This window comes from Choloepus didactylus, chromosome 11 (assembly GCF_015220235.1).
Source record: "Choloepus didactylus isolate mChoDid1 chromosome 11, mChoDid1.pri, whole genome shotgun sequence".
Classification (NCBI taxonomy): domain Eukaryota; kingdom Metazoa; phylum Chordata; class Mammalia; order Pilosa; family Megalonychidae; genus Choloepus; species Choloepus didactylus.
In genome coordinates this window covers 84395199-84409742 of record NC_051317.1, presented here as the reverse complement: position 1 = coordinate 84409742, position 14544 = coordinate 84395199, and the positions used below count along the sequence as shown (strand labels likewise).

At 37.0% G+C, this 14544-nt stretch overlaps 1 protein-coding gene and 1 pseudogene across 16 annotated transcripts in view; both read left to right on the top strand.

The window, feature by feature from the left end:
* The window catches only part of PDE4D (phosphodiesterase 4D), a 1663062-nt gene that overhangs the window by 1472244 nt on the left and 176274 nt on the right, over positions 1-14544 (top strand). The gene's annotated exons all lie outside the window — the stretch shown is intronic.
* On the top strand, positions 2536-3718 carry LOC119506135 (annotated as a pseudogene).

Here is a 14544-nt window from a genome sequence, read left to right as displayed (position 1 = left end):
CATATGTTCAAGCAGCCAATACAGGGCAGAAGTGTCTCATTTCCTTGAATCATAGCTATTTGGTGTCTTCTGGAAATACCCTGAGAGTTCCGGGAAAGGATTTCACATTCCCAAGCTACTGGCACATAGTAATTCACAATGGTCCCTCTTCAGCGTAGGCTAACATCCTAGATAGGTCACTGCAAACAGCTAGATAGATCAAAATGAGTACCATTGTTATTTGGACTAGAAAGTTTTGAGAAACATCACAACTCTAGAAACCTGCAACTTCATCTTTGCTTATATGACATACAGTGTTTTTCTCAGTACTCTGCCACTTGTTTGTTGGTATCTGTGGTCTGTTTTCTTTCTCGGTACCCACTTCCTCTGCTCATCACTGTTTTTGTTTTCTCATTGTCTCAGTCTGCAACTGGCTGGCTGTAATTTCTGTAGACCCAATTTGACTTCATGCGATTTAAGATTTTTTTTTTAAAACTACTTCTCCTGATACCAATTCCCATTTAAAATTACAATTAGACAGGAACCTACAAATTTACAAAACTGTTTGACTATTAGACAACTTTCCATTCTAGTTATATATTATAGATTATTGGCTAATGGTATGCCCACAAATTATCTGCCTTTGGTTAGGATGCCTAAACAAGGTCCTTTTGACAATTTGGACATCATTTTTTTTTAACAAATAATCTGAGAGTCCCCCATGTGCCAGGCAGTAAGCAAGGCTCTTGAGATAAAATTATAACACCAAAGAAGCATTATCCCTGTCCTTAGTCCCTACCATCTGGGGGTGGAGAGAGTCAAGATATGTATTCATCAAATAATCACAGTACTGAGTGTAAAATTCCGAATTCCAAACTGAGCTTTGTGATATGAAGGAAAGATTCTACAAGAGCAGGGGACCAGAAAACGCCCAGTCTACCCATACTCCTAGAATCTCATGGGAAAATAAATGCTTATGTGTGGATGTCTGGATCGTCTGAGGAGATTCCAGAGGCATGTCAGCCAATCAAGGAGAATGAGCAAGTTTATGCCAAAAGCTATTTTTTTCTTTGTTGTGCTCAGCTTGCAATGATTCTGTTACAGAGCATGAAAGGCAAGCAAGCGCTGGCTTTTCTTTCTCCTTTTCTCTCACCCAGAAAAGGCTCCTCCTCCTCCTTCCGCCACAACTGTAGCATCTTTCTACCAGCTCTGAATTCAGACCTCCCACGTAGAGGATTCTAAATAATGATTAATCCATTAAGGCTGCTGGATTTCCAAAACATTCATCCAAATTTGAAATGCCTGGAGCCTCAGCACGGTTGTACAATCTCTGCACTTAACATTTTTAGCCCCTGGAGCCAGGATTTCACCAGAAGACTTCTGGCTAATTGCTTAGATAGCACAATACGGATATCTAGGTTTTTTGTTTTTGTTTAAAAAAAAAAAAAAAATCTGTGTGTTGTTCCTTAGAAAGGCAGTGATGGGGGCTTCCTTTTGGATAATTTGACAACTTTGCCATGTTATTCTCAATTATATTCATGCTTGTTTCCAAATCTGTTGACAAGAAGACTTCAAGGAGGTGTGGGTGGAAGGTCAAGTTTACACATGTCTTTTAACAAACCTGCAAAACTGCAGAGAACTAGCCCTTGGAACCAGTGGCCACAGGCAGCAACAGGGGCATTCAGAAATGTCTTATCAGCCTTAACAGGAAAATCTTAAGGACCCTGTTTGTTCAGACTCTGAAATTCTCCTAAATCCCCATCCCAGTATCAGGCAACGTCTGATACTTCCACTTGGTGAAAGTGCTTAAAACTTTCAAAAGGAGGGCTTGGCAATTTCTATTGACCCCCAAATGATTAAGGACAAATGTCTTACTTTTGATCAAATTCAGAATTTGGAATTGGTTTTGGACTCAAATGCAGAGTATTCACATTAATTCACTGGTCATTTGCCCACCTAATTCTTCTGTGTGTGCTTTTCTGCCTAGTTAAGTGGTACCAAGTATGAGGATACGTGCTAATTTAAGAGAGAATGGTATTAAAAGGGGGTAGGGGAATAAGTAACACCTTTGCTCAAAGCACCAGACCCTATGAGCTGATGACTGTGACGTTTAGGCACTGATTATTAAGACTACAAAATTAGTCTGGCATCTCCCATTCATACATCATGATGCCCAGGGCCAAGCTGAGCATGAACATTACAGGATTCCACAGCCTAATATTGGTCAGCTTTTCCTTGAACAGTGCTTCGACATCATTAGTGTATTAGAATCACATGTGGTTTTAGTGTAATGGAAGGATTTTTTTCCCCGTTATTTAAAACAAAATGCATTCATACACACACACACACATTTGTTTGTTTTGGTACATGGTTTTATTTCCGGTAGATCTTTATTATAGGGGCATTGAATATCCTATTATCTGTGGAATTCTTTTTAAATAGTCTTCTTGCTGATTGAGTTATTCCAGGAAGAAGACGTTATGTGTGAAATACATTGTAAAACACAATAAATAACCAAATAATACCAGATGACTTAATTGAGAGCTTACTATGCCAGGTGCCAGGCTAAGCTTTTTAGCTACATTGTTATTTCACCCTAACAATGACTGTAATAGTTGCAGATTTGGGAGGAATATAATTAACAACAAAATCTTCTCCCAACCCAGAAAACTTCTCTACAAAGGTAGAAGAGAAAGAAAACAATTTTATTATTGAATAAGCAATAAACCAGAATGTGATGCATCACAGGCTACCCACTAAAGAGATTGTAAAGACAGAAAGAAAGCTCACCCTTTTTAGGTAATCAGGCAGACACAATTCATTGCATGAATGTTCTTAAGCTATTTCTCATAACTGTATGACCAGAGGTAGGTTTGCAATTTGGAATGAATTGACTATGGCAGTTAGGCTCAACGCCCCCAGGAAATAGGGAGGTAGAGCATTACCTTCTGTGGTGATTGCATTTCAGATATGTCTTTCAGGTCCTTGTGAGATTGGCCTGGGACCTGACTTAGGATTTGAACTTACACAAGTTCCCTTGTTAGTACATGATACCAATGAGAACACTGAAGCTTAGAAGGGAAGAAGAATAAGGAAGAGGAATAACTTGGGTGTTTGGACAATGTTTGAGGAGTTACAGTTAAAAAAGAAGCCTCCTTTTTCCCATGTTTGTTTAGTCCCAGGGTCTGTTGGCAATTTCAGTCCTTGCTGCGGTGGTAGCACAAGAGCAGAGTACAAGTTACGGCAACCGGAGTCATGGCATGGACAGGAGTTTCTTCCCCTCTTTGACCGAGTATTGGTTGAAAGGAGTGCAGCCAAAACTGTAACTAAAGGAGGCATTATGTTTCCAGAAAAATCTCAAGGATAAATATTGCAAGCAACAGTATTAGCTATTGGATCGGGAGCTAAAGGAAGGGGTGGACAGATTGAACCAGTTAGCATGAAAGTTGGAGATAAAGTTCTTCTCCCAGAATGTGGAGGCACCAAAGTAGTTCTAGAAGAAAAGGAGTATTTCTTATTTAGAGATGGTGACATTCTCGGGAAGTATACAGAGTGAAATATTCTTGAAATGGCATCATGTGAAGCTTCCCATTCCACTGAAATTCTGAAATCTTCTGTGATGTAAATAATTTCCGTGTCTCTTTTATAATAAACAGAGAATCCAGTGTCTCTAAAATTTAATTTCACTGTACTGATATAAACATTTTCAAATAAAAATATGTAACTGAAAAAAAAAAAAGCCTCCTCTATTGAACAGTCTTTTAAGAGTGCTTTTTTTCTAATTTTCAATATAATTTTTCTTCTCTACCCTCAACTGAAAATAAGGAGACTCAGCTAGTACATTGTAGAACCAGGACTCTAATACCACTGCCACCAAAACCCCCCAAAAGTAAAAGTAAACAATTTAGGAGAAGTCATATTTTTTTCCAGTTGAGATTGGGTTATCTCCATTAGAGACATAACTAAATCACCAAGACTATTGTCTTGAATACCAATTCATTCCTCTACTAAGAAATACAGGGAATAACTCAGATAAAAATAATACAAGTGACTGTTAAGAAGATATTTTAAACTCCCCTCATAGTAATATATCACACACTGGTGACCCAATATAATTTAGTTTGGGCAATATTCATAATTGGTTCTATGCCTCAAAGACTGGCAACTAGAGAATGGGAAAGTAGAGGAAAGGCTATTCAAATGATAGAATTTTATGGGGAAAAAAGTTAATCTAATTAAATACTTTATCTCACTGGGCATTGTTGAAGAGAAGTTACGGCAAAAGAACCAATGATAGGAAATACAGTTACCAAGTTAAAGGTCTTGAATTTACTTCATAAAAATTTCTAACTCCACTTTAGGATCATAGAGACAAAAAACAGGACCTTAAGAAATTATGAATGCCATTTATTTAGAGAAGTGCTATGGGAGTAGAGATTTAAACAGTGTCAAAACTTGTGGTCGTCAGGGGTCAAACTCAAGGGGAGCTTGGAAATCACTTACACAGTCATACCACTTCTCAACTCAACAAGAAATGTGGTGAAGCCTTGACAAGCAATGAATTTTATCAGTTTATTCAAAACTGAATCCTTCTTGGGAATAACTTTGAAGATTTAGACAATGTTTGAGGAGTTATGGTTAAAAATAGTCTTATGAGTGTGTTTCTTTTCCATTTTTTAAATATGTTTTCTTCTCTGCCCTCAAATGTGGTATACACATTTGTTATTTTTAGTTGTTTTGTAAAGAATATTTAAAACAAATTTCAAAGACATTCACTTTTTTTAAATTAATGTGGAGCTGCACATATCCTTAACTGTTAGAGTTATCTGGGCCAGAAATGGGAAAAAGGTGTTCAAGGGGTATGTAATTCCAACTTGAATACACTCTTTTCAGCATTTCTATTTATTTTACTAAGGTAAATTTTTTACTCAGGAAATAAAGCAGTAGACAATTGTGTTTGCTGTTTTTCTGTGGAGAATCTTATCCAATTATATCATCAATCTAAATCCTACTGCTCTGCTCTCAACAGAATTCTGAATAAGAAGAAACTCTCCAAATCCAATTTAGAAATAAAAGTATTAAAATCCTTTCAACAATTTGCAGTGGACTGTATTATTTGATTTGGAAGAAAATGAATCAGAGCATTTCCATTCCTTGATGAAACAACTAACTCAGTTTACTAACTTTAAGGAAAAGGCTCTCTGCAGTGGCTTTGGAAGTGTTACATTTCTACCCTACGCTGCTTGGCAAATTACCCCTCGTTCCTAGAACATTTTAAAAATTAAAACTATTTTTAATGGATAACAGATACCCATGCTTTAAAAATGCAAAATGTGTTCCCAGAGAGGTTCAAATATTAAGTTTGTTTTTACATAAACACATTGTAGGCATGTACAAGCAAAATACATACATTCTGTCTCTCATTCTTTTTTAACAGTGTCATAGGGAAGTGTTTAATCTTATTAAGTTAATATTTGAAAGGGTATCTATAGGGAAAGAAAAGAAAGACTTCCGACAATTATGTGTTTTATATGCATTTCTTTTGTAATAAGAATAGTTTTCTTAACCTATTAAACTTGTCTTCAGACATATATTTTAAGTTTTTTTACTGCAAATACATTTATGTATTTAAATGTATTTAAATACTGCAAATACATTTATATGTTTAAATGAAATTAGCAGTTTTTCTAATAGGGCTTGATAATATTGGGTATAGGATATCGTTTACGGCAATCAAGCATACTTTTCAGGAATAGTCTTTGCATCAAAGAATGTAAAATTGCATTTAAAAATTCATTCATTGGGAATCTGATTTTTTTAAAGTATACAGTGAAGACTGATATACATTTTTAGTAACCCAAGCTGGTCAATAAATCCTATAGAATTATTTTCTCATAATTTCTGTATGTCTGAGGTGAAAAACAGCTGCTCCTGCTTCCTCTCTGTAACCATAATTCCAGAAAAGTACTGAGAATGAAAAGAAGGATGAAAGAGTAGGAAGAGGACAGGCTTTGGAGCCTGACAAACCTGGATTTAATTCCACCTCCCCAATTGATTTACTTGGTGACTCGGAAAATCGGTGAACCTCTATGAGCCTCAGTTCCATCCTCTGCAGCAAAATGGTAATAACACCTATGTCCCTGAGTCGTTGCAAAGATGAAATGAGGCTGCATGAAGAGTGCTTAGCACAGAGAAAATTCAATAAATACTTCTTTGTACTTTAAAATGGTCATTCCATTAAATCCACCTTTTATTTACTTTAAGATAAAGAAAATTTTCTTTTCTTCATTTTTCAATTTATCTTGATTGAATATATATCCTGTAATAAAAGCAACACATTATTTTAACATCTCTTTAAAAAAGCAAGGACAGGTATAAAACAACAACAAAAATATAGTTTCTGGAAACAGATTTTTATGTTGTTAAAGTGGGGAGGAAATCCAAAAGGGAAATCCAAAGATCTGTGTTAAACACATAAACCATTTAAATTATAATCCCAAGTTACTCAGTATAACTAGACCAATTATTTTGTCTTGATGTGATTTATAGGTAACCTTTTAAGCACTTTATATTAAATGTGTGTTTTTCTTACTGCCTATTTGATCACAAGCTGCTTCAAGATAGACTTTGTTGAATCCAAACTTTGTAAAAATCCATGGCACTTAGATGTAAACTCGATGCACTTGGTTGATGTTCAGTACTGCTTGCTTAAGACACACAAAGCCCTGTTATGTGCACTCAGTTAACTATGAAGCTAATTTTAGCAGCTGTAATATCATGAAGATTAATATTCAAAACATAACCATCCTTTTTCACATTGAATGATCTAATGAATAGTGTTCATTGTTTTGTTTTGGTTTTTATTCTTTGCTTTCTGGGGACACAAAACATGACATATACACGCTTTATTTACTCTGTTTCATTTTGTCTTGTCTGAATATACCATTTACAGCTTTCCAATTCATCAGGAAACATCACTTGGTGTGAAATAATAGGCTGTTAGAACTGGAAAGACTCTCACAGGTCATCCATGCACAAGGAAAGTGAAACCAGAGCCAGCCAGTGACTAGTTTCAGTACCGAGTTGGTCAGTGGCCAGAACTCACATGTACTGACTGACCATCAGCACACCGAGTTGTCTACACAACTGGCTAACTTAGTTGAAGAGGACAAAGAGAAAAATTTGTTTTCTCTTTACCAATAGAAAATTAGACTAATAAAATCATAAAAGACGTTTCTCTTTTACAAGCCGTAGAGAAATCCCTGATAGTTCCTTTAATTGGATCTGAAGCTAAAGTGATCTTTAAAGCATGTGGCTAACATCTATAATTGGATTAAAGTGAAAACGTGATTTTGAAGGAGGATAACTACCTTTGCCTTATTCTGCTTTCATAGCCAGCTCCAGGGATGGAGTTGCCCATTGTCACAAGCAGTGATCCAACTTCAACTCTGGAATTCAAACTTTAGATGCTTTATCATGAGCTTTCTCTAGTTCAGAACCTGCCTATTCATTATTCCCACTAAGATCTAGGTTTAGAACCACATCTACTGGGCATCAAATAATTTTTGCAAAATGTCATTTGAATAAGGTAATTGAAAACAACACTAGAGAAGCTCATGAATTAAATTATTCCTTGAACACTCATTTGCTTAATTAGATGAGACATTAGAATGTCTTTGCTTCATCATTCACAATGTAAGAGTAGTATGAGATATTATAATGTTTTGCTGTACTTACAATTAATATTTATCGAATACTTACTATGCTCTAGTCACTGTCCAGGCTTTTTATATGCATATTACCATTTAAACATCACAGTTATCCTTGAATATAGTTTTAGCCACATTTTTTTCGTATGAGGATGTATGGCTTACCTCAGTTAACTCACTCAAGGACAGACGGTAAATGGTGGAGCTGTAGTCCAGTCTGGGTCTGGCTAACTCTATAACCTGTTAATTCCTATGCTAAATCGATTTCTCTGCCCATGCTATAAATTTACTTGACACATTAGTTGATTTATTGATGTTGACATTTAATTTTAGTTTTCTTCAAAATGAAACTCTTACCATAAAAGCCAGTCAAACTGACCGAAGTTTGCATTTGAATTAAAGTTTAGAGATACCTTGAGTATTTAGGAAGGAAGGAAGGGAAGGAGGGAGGGAAGGGAAGGAGGGAGAAAAGGAAGGAGTGAAGAGAAAGAAAGAAAAAAAAAGGAACTTAGTCCCTCCATAGAATCTTTGTTAAAAAATATGTTATTTTTCATGAATATAAATTTTAGAACATATTTCCCAAAGTTAGTTTATATTCCCACCTAATCCCAGAATAAACCATTACTTACAGGTCACTCTTTATAACCATTATAAACTTACATTTTATTGGGGAAAATTTTCTTCTGGAATCCCTCAAAAAATATTTCAAGGAAGAATTCTGAAGACTTCTGGTTGAGAAACACTGACTTCAACAAGTCTTATTCTATGGAGGATCTTTTAATTGTGAAGATCTCTGCAAAAGAGATTTTTCTCTTTATAACTGGTGAGATAATTTTTAAGGTAATCAAGGTGAAAATAAAAATTTTTTTAAGTGTTGATAGAAAATGTTTTCCCAGATCATAGCCAGCTTGAGAACCACTATTTTATACCCTTTGTGAGTCTCAAATGAGTCCCAGACATAGACAAAATTTATCAAGAACTGAAGTAAATCACTTAGTCACTACTTGTGTGAAGTCAGGGTTTCCAGATTAAAATTATGGAAAGATCTTTGAATTTGAAGATAACAGTCCGAAATTTGCTTTAAGATGGAAATAATCCGCAGTGTCCATGACTGTTGTAAACCTAAGAGACCTAATTACCGATTAGAGTAGAAAGGGGGTGGGGCTGAGGAGATAGGAAAATAATTTTGGAGGTTCCTTAGAGGTAGAAAAAAATGAGATACATCTCAGAAATAAAATAGCAAACCAAAGAGAGGAGAGAAGACAAGCACAGAAATCTTTAAGTGAACTAGTGGAAAGCTGGATTCAACTAATTTACCTTTCTTATATATGAGGGGCTTTATTTCCTTGTAATTTCACCATTACACGATTATTATTTTGGTTACTTCCATCTCTTTTCCTACAGTTAGTATCAGCTTGATATTCATTCCTTCCTTCATTCACATGAGTTCCAGAGCTGTGCAGAGATGAGAGGGTAGATTCAGAGTGGGACATTGTGTCCCCAATTTGGAAGAAAGTGGATCAGGAAAAAGTCAGGCTGGCCTTAAAAGACAGGCTGGCCAGTTCCCAGAGGTGAGTAGAAGAAAACAAGGGGATAATTAGAAAACCGTCCCATTGTAATGGTTGGTGGTGATGGTGGCACAGCCTTGTGAATATGATTAACAGCACCGAAATAGATGTCTGAATGTGAATAGAGGGGTGTGCTGGTTTGAATGTATAATGTCCCCCAGAAAAAGCCATATTCTTTGATGCAATCTTGTGGGGCAGGCATATTAGTGGGGATTAAGTTGGAATGTTTGGATTAGGTTGTTTGCTTGGAAATGCACCCCACCCAACTGTAGGTGATAATAACTCTGATGAGATATTTCCATGGAGGCATGGCCCCGCCCATTCAGGGTGGGCCTTGATCAGTGGAGGCATATAAATGAGCTGCAAACAGAAGGAACACAGTGCAGCTGAGAGTGACATTTTGAAGAGGAACTACAGCTAAGAGGGACACTTTGAGGAAAGCACAGGAGCTGCAGATGAGAGACAGTTTGAAAACGACCGTTGAAAGCAGACTCTTGCTCTGGAGAAGCTAAGAGAGGACAAATGTCTGAAGAGCAACTGAGAGACATTTTTGAGGAACTGCAGCCTAGAGAGGAACATCTTGGGAGAAAGCCATTTTGAAGCCAGAACTTTGGAGCAGACACCAGCCACGTGCCTTCCTAGCTAACAGAGGTTTTCTGGACGCCATTGGCCATCCTCCAGTGAAGGTACCCGATTGCTGATATGTTACCTTGGACACTTTATGGCCTTAAGACTGTAACTGTGTAACCAAATAAAGCCCCTTTATAAAAGCCGATCCATTTCTGGTGTTTTGCATCCCGGCAGCATTAGCAAACGAGAACAAGGGGGAAAATGTTAGATTGTATATATGGTTAGAGAATATGTTTTTTTAAAAAAAAATCCATGGACGTGTACTATACAAACAGTGAACCCTAAGTTAAACCATGGATTATGGTTAATACTACAATTATAAAAATTGGCTATCATCAGTTGTAACAAATGTTCCACAACAAAGTAGGTGTTAGTAATAGTGTGGTGTCTGGGAATCCTGTATTTTTTGCATGATTTTTTTTTTAAACCCACAGCTTCTCTAATAAAGGAAAAAAAAAACAAAACAAAACTGAGATCTGAAAGGAATCCCTGGAGGAAGAACCCATAGCCTTTAATATTCCTTTCAATGACACCAAGTTAGATTCCGGGGAAACTTCCAAGTTGAAGAAGGACGTAGCTCTGGCCTTCTGGCCCACCTGACGTTGGGAACATCTCTTCCAGATGGCCAATACATCAACCTGGTCCAGTATGTACTTGTTCAAAACATTCCATTTAGCAGAAGAGGTCCTTCTTCAAATAAATGTTCTTCAAACAAAAAAAGGTCTTTCTTCAAATAAGCCAGTATATAAGTCTACATAATAGCAGACCTGCTTTAGTTGAATTGGGGTGTGGGGCCCGGGCCCCATCTTATCACCGCTTTTACTTTCAGGATGGGCTTCCCAGGAACTTCCTCAGAACCTCTCAAACTCTGAGGAACAGGAGCCCAAAATTGTGTCTAGTCTTGACTTTATTAATAACCTTCTATGTGACTTTAGACAAATTATTTCATCTCTCTGGACTTTGAGTGCCTCATCATTGAAACATGGGTGTGGCCAAAACTACTTTGTAAGATGGTTCTAGTTGTGAAAATCTTGAAAACTGGTAACAACTTATTTCGGCAAGCAAATTAGCTATAGAAAAGGAACTGAAAGATTATTTAGACTATGGTATAATTTACTCTCTGGAAAATAATGAATATCTAATTGTGAATTTTCAGTAACAATGTTTGTAGGAAAAGTATTTTAGTAGGAGTTAAAAAAATTCTTAAATTGGTTCCCATTTAGGCTACTATTTACATTATATTTTCTTTCTGACTATGGATACTGAAATCTCTTGTACTTTCTCTCTGTCACATAAAATAAAATATATTTTAAAACTGGAAAATGTATGTATAAATATGCTTTTTACCTTCAAAAGAAGAATGTGTTCTACTTGGCTGATTCCTGAACCTAGCCAGACCTACGCAACCTCCTAAGAATGACTATCTCCTTGACCCTAAGATGTAAATCTCAGAAAGGTTTTAACCTTTTATGACAAAACCACGTATCTTCCAGTTACTGGAATCATATTTTGATGATTTGATGATAATATTTCCCTACCGTCTCAAGATCACACCCCTCTGACACAAACCCTTATACCTATTAGAATGTAGATGTCTTGTTACTATTTCTGAAAAAGACCAAGCAGCTAAATTTTCTCTGAAACATTTTGTCCTAATTTCTCTCAAAAACAATCTCTAGCCTTATGTACAAGAGCTTATGATAAGGTAGTACTTTAGTTTATTCAACACTCTCCCTAATTTTTGGTTTACCTCTTTCATTTATGCAAAATGAATGTGTATGTTAGGACCTGTGTTTCCAACCCACAGAGACATTAAAAGGACTATCAAATTTTCAATCCCAGATGTAAATTAACTCTACCAGCTTTGTGTATATAACCCAATTTACCCCCACTCCTCATTCCTGAGTTCTTTTAACTCAACCCAATTTGCAGAACATGATGTGAGTGAAACTTACAGCCACACTGAGACATGTGGCTAAAGAAAGCCCATCATCTCAAACTGCTAAAGCAACAGGATCCCTTGACAGAAGTGTAACCCTCTGCAGTAATTACACAAGTGCAAGCTGCACCTGCCTCATCAGCATCTCTAGCTGTTGTTCTTAAGAAGGATGGATGTCCTCCCACTAGCCCAGCCATCCAGACAGGGTTGCATCTGCATATAAGTTGCGTTTCTCAGTTTTGGAACTCTAATATTATTGTGCCCTCACACCCCTCCTCCAACCCCACTCCTCTCTAAGGTGGGTCAGAATTTCTGTGATCCATAGTCTTTGTGGATTGCAGAAAAGGTTTCTCTGTCCTCCTAGGAAAAACCTCCTCCCTTTTATCACTGCCTCCAGTTACTCCTCCTGCACTTGACTGTCCGAATCATTTTTTCTCAAACACAGTGCTGATCCTGCCTCCCTCCTGCTGATACCCATCGGAGAGTCCACAGGGCCTTCAGGGTAAAGTTTAAATTTTTCTATCCCTTATCTAGAAACAGTGCCTTGTAGTAAAATGACCAGGGGCTTGTATCAAATATACCTGGCCCCAAGTTGTGGGTCAACCCAGATGTAACCTTTCTGGTCTTCTGTTTTCCTCATCTGCAGAATGGAGAACTGAATATTAAGTTGGGGTTATTGGAGTAATTATAAGAAATAATAAATGTAAATAGCCTAGCACAAAATAAATGCTCAATAAGTATACGCACGCTTTCCTTCCCTTTCCCCTCTTGGTCTGATCCACCACTTAGCTCTGCAAGGTCCTCCCTGCCACCTGCATGTCTTTCTTCCCACACTTTGCGGTTCTCTGGTCAATCCTTGCTCTCCCACACCTGCATGACCTTCCCTGATTAAGCCACTTGCTTCCACACATCTGAGGCTTTTGTAAATATTGTTCAGTTACCCCAGAAGTCCTTCTTCACCCTCACCTTTTACCCAAACTGGAGGGAGCCTACTTGCCCCTTAAGATAATTTCTGAATTCCTCTTAAGTTTAGGCTTTCCTCCTCTACACTTCCATAGTTTTTTGTTTTTTTTTTTAATGTATATATATAAAACTAAAATTTGCCACTTTAACTATTTTCAAGTGTACAATTCAGTGGCACTAATTATATACACAATGTTGTACAAGCATCACTACCATTTATTTCCAAAAGATTGTCATCACCCTAAACAGAAGCTCTGTGTCTATAAAGCAATAATCTCCATTCCCTCCTCTCCCCTCAGACCCTGGTAACTTCTAATCTACTTTCTGTGTTTGTGAATTTACCTATCCTAGATACTTCGTTTAAGTGGAATCATACAATATTTGTTCTTTCATGTCTGGCTTGTTTCACTCAACCTGATGTCTTCAGGGTTCATCCACATTGTAGCATGTACCAGAATTTCATTCTTTTTTATGGCTAAAAAACATTCCATTGTATGTATATGTCACATTTTTTTTATCTGTTCATCTATTGACGGACACTTAGGTTGTTTCCACCTTTCAGCTATTACAAATAATATTGTTATAAACACTGGCATACTGGCATACAGACACTGTTTGAGTCCCTATTTTCTATTCTGTTGTATATATACTTAAGAGTAGAATTGGTGGGCCATATGGTCATTCTGTGTTTAAGTTTTTCATGACCCACCAAATTTTTCCACAATGCCTGCACCGTTTTACATTCCTACTAGCTATGTAAGAGAGTTCCAATTTTTTCCACATCCTCACTGACAGTTGCTATTTGCCTTTCACCAACACTTATTTGACTTTTTTTTCAATAGCCATCCTAGTAGCTATGTGTATCTCAGGGTGGTTTTGATTTGCATTTCCCTAATGATTAATAATATTGAACATCTTTTCATGTGCTTTTGGTCATTTGTATATCTTTGGAGAAATGTCTGTTCAGGTCCTTTGCCCATTTTTTTTAAACATCCCATACCTCTTTTCCCCCTCTATTATTTAGTCATTTTTTTTCTCTTTATTTTCTTACTCATCTGTCCATACACTGGATAAAGGGAGTGTCAGTTGCAAGGTTTTCACAATTACACAATCACACTGTAAAAGCTATCTAGTTATACAATAATCTTCAAGAATCAAGGCTACTGGATTAAAGTTCAACAGTTTCAGGTATTTCCTTCTAGTTATTCTAATACACTAAAAACTGAAAATGGATTTCTGTATAATGCATAAGAATAACCTTCAGAATGACCTCTCAACTCCATTTGAAATCTCTCAGCCACTGAAACTCTATTTTGCTTCATTTCTCTTCCTCCTTTTGGTCCAGAAGGCTTCCTCAATCCCATGATGCCGGGGCCAGGCTCATCCCTGGGAGTCAAGTACCATGTTGCCAGGGAGACTTACACCTGGGGAGTCATGTCCCACATAGCAGGGAGTTTACCTGCAGAGTTGGCTTAGATAGAGAGGCCACATTTGAGCAACAAAAGAGGTTCTCTGGGAGTGACTCTTAGGCAAATTGTAAGTAGGCTTAGCTTCTCCTTTGCTGGAATAGGTTTCATAAGGGCAAGCCCCAAGATGAAGGGCTTGACCTTCTAAATTGGTAGTCTCCAATGCTTGTGAGAATATCAGGAATTCCCCTGGTGGGGAAGTTTAATATTTCTACATTTTTCCCCAGTCCCTCAAGGGGGCTTTTTTGCTCATTTTTTAATTGGGTTGTCTTTTTATTGTTTAGTTATAA